We start from the raw sequence: 2,951 nt of genomic DNA, 5'->3' as shown, positions 1-2,951 counted from the left end.
TGTTTCTGTGGAATATTTTTTTCCATACTCTTACTTTTAATCTATCTAAGTCTTTATGTTTAAACTGAGTTTCTTGAGACCAGCATGTAGATTTTTAAAAATTTTAATATTACTTCAATCTTTTAATTGGTATATTTAGACCATTTACATTTAATGTAATTATTGGTGTGGTTAGATCTAGGTCTATTATTTTGCTATGTGGTTTTTGTTCTGTTTGCTCTTTTGTTTCCCTATTCCCCATTTCCTGCCTTCTTTTGGATAGTTTGAATAGTTTTAGTATTCCACTCTATTTTATCTACTGCTTTTTTGGTGTTGTCTTTCTCTCTCTCCTCCCTCCCTCTCTCCCTCCCTCTCCCTTTCTCTTTCTGGTCTTTCTAGGGAGGAATTTCTCAAACTCAGTACAATTTCTATTTTGGACCAAATAATTATTTGTTCTGGACAGCTGTCCCATGCATTGTAGGATGTTTAAAAGCATTTCTGATCTCTACCCACCAGATGCCAGTTGCACCTCTTCCCCAATTATGGCAGTCAAAATTGTCTTTAGACATTGCCAGTTGTCTCCTGGTGGGCAAAATCAGCCCAAGTTGAGAACTACTGCTCTAAATAATACAACAGAAATACTTAACATTTCAGAGTATAGTTAGAGTAATGTTTTACTATTTAATATTTAGAAGTTTTACAATCATATAAGTCTCTTAACCTCCTCCCTTTATACTATACTTGTCATATGTATTAATTGAACATGCATTAAAAAAAACCCCAGTTTTCTATATTTACTCAGATTTTACTGTTTTTGTTCTTCTTTGATTCCTGAAGTTCCAGGTTTCATCTGGTATTATTTCCCCTCAGTCTGAAGAACTTGCTTTAGCATTTCTTTTAGTTGGCTGTATGTTCTCTTAGTTTACCTTCATCTGAGAATATCTTTATTTCTCTTTCACTCCTAGAGGATATTTTCATTGGATTTAGAATGCTTGGTCAAAAGTTTTTTCCTATCATTTTGAAGATGTTCTACTGTCTTCTGTCTTCCACGGTTTCCAATGAGAAGTCCATCATTTTTTTTTAACGTCTTTATTGGAGTATAATTGCTTTACAATATTGTGTTAATTTCTGCTGTATAACAAAGTGAATCAGCTATATGTATACCTATATCCCCATATCTCCTCCCTCTTGCGTCTCCCTCCCAACCTCCCTATCCCACCCTTCTACGTGGTCACAAAGCACCAAGCTGATCTCCCTGTGCTATGCGGCTGGAGAAGTCCATCATTATTAACATCTTTGTTCTCCTATATATGTTGTGTCATTTTTCCTTAGCTGCTTTTAAGATTTTTTCTTTACATTTAGTTTTCAGTAGTTTGATTATAATATGTCTGGGTGTGGTTTTCTTTGAGTCTATTCTGTTTTATGTTCTGTGAATTTCTTGAATCTGCAAGTAATGTCTTTCACCAATTTGGGGAAGTTTTCAGCCATTGTTTCATCAAATATATTTTTCTGCACCAATTTTCTTTATAGGACTCAATTGTTACAAACGTTAGACTTCTGATATAGCCCCATGGCTCCTTGAAGTTCTATTCAGTTTTTCTAATCTTTTTTCTCTTTGTTTTTCAGATTGGAGAATTTCTGTTAATCTGTCTTCAAGTTCACTGACTCTTCCCCATGTCATCTTCATTCTGCTATTGAGTTCATTAGCAAATTTTAAATTTCAGAGAATGTATATTTTAATACTATTTTATTCATTTTTTATAATTTATTTTCTTTGCTAAGACCTCCTATCTTTCCATTCATTTTGTTTCATGTGTGTTTACCTTTGCCTCATGAAGCTTATTATAGTATCTGCTTTACAGTCTTTCTCTTATAATTTTAGCATATGTGTCATCTTGGGGTTGGCATCTGTTGATTTTTCTTTTCCTTTGAGAATTGGTCACATTTTCCTGGCCTTTTGCTTATCAAGTAATTTTGGATTATATTCTGGACTTTTTGAATATTAAATTGTGTAGATACAGATCCTGTTAAATTTCTCTAAAGGATGTTATTCATTATTATTATCATTATTACTGTTTTAGCAGGTGACAGAACCAGTTAGCTTCAACCTACAAATTTTTAAAATCACTTTGATCTGGCAAGACAGCTGGGTGTGCACCAGCCTCGAGCCTGCAAGCAGATCCTCCCTGCCCCCAGGGACTCCAGCCCCACCATGGCAGATTCCCAGCACAATCTGCCCCCCACTGCTGGACCACCTGCACCAACTTCTTGTGCACCCAAAAGGGAAGTCTCCTGTTTGCTGAGATTATATTGTGCCTGGTGATTCTGACCCTCTTCAGTGCCTCAACAGCAGGATATTCCTATCTGTCTGTGATTGAATTGATCTTTGCTTCTATCTTCTTTGTCGCCTACATGTGAGACCTGCACACCAAGGTACAATTCATTCACTGGCCTTGGAGTGAGCCTTCATAGTGGCCATCCTCTACCTGATCACCTCCATTGTTGTCCTTGTTGAGAGAGGAAACCGCTCCAGAATCATTGCAGGGGCACTGGGCCTAATTGCTAAGGGCCTCTTTGGCTATGATGCCTCTGTCACTTTCCCCTTGAGATAATAAAGACATACAGCAGCACCTACTGACCCTGCTGATACCCTGGCCCTGTGTCAGTGTACTCCCTTCATTTCTCTCTGTAACCTGCAAATAACTCCTCCACCGAATTAACTCCTCCCCCTGTCCCTACTGCACTCCCAGCCAACTCCCAGCCCTGTATTGAGGTAAAAGTGCTGCTATTCAGAGAATTTATCTTCCAGCCTGCCAATCACCTCTCCAGGGTGTGCCTAGGTCCCCTTCCCTTATGCAGTATAAAAAAGAGATGCCAGTTCTGTCTGGTCTATGCCCCCACCTAAGCCACAAAATGAGGGAGGAGGGTACCTTAGATTTCAGACTCCAGGCCCCAGGTTGTGACTCGCTCCA

At 38.4% G+C, this 2,951-nt stretch overlaps 1 pseudogene; it reads left to right on the top strand.

Moving 5' to 3' along the window:
* Positions 1 to 2,070: 2,070 nt before the first annotated feature.
* Positions 2,071 to 2,699, top strand: LOC111181432 (proteolipid protein 2 pseudogene; annotated as a pseudogene).
* Positions 2,700 to 2,951: the final 252 nt, after the last annotated feature.

The sequence above is a fragment of the Delphinapterus leucas genome, chromosome 14 (genome assembly GCF_059928025.1).
Source record: "Delphinapterus leucas isolate spDelLeu-1000000601 "Yukka" chromosome 14, BTC_Dleu_Yukka2, whole genome shotgun sequence".
Lineage (NCBI taxonomy): Eukaryota > Metazoa > Chordata > Mammalia > Artiodactyla > Monodontidae > Delphinapterus > Delphinapterus leucas.
The sequence above is the reverse complement of the archived record's forward strand: the minus strand, read 5'-3'. Positions and strand labels throughout refer to the sequence as shown.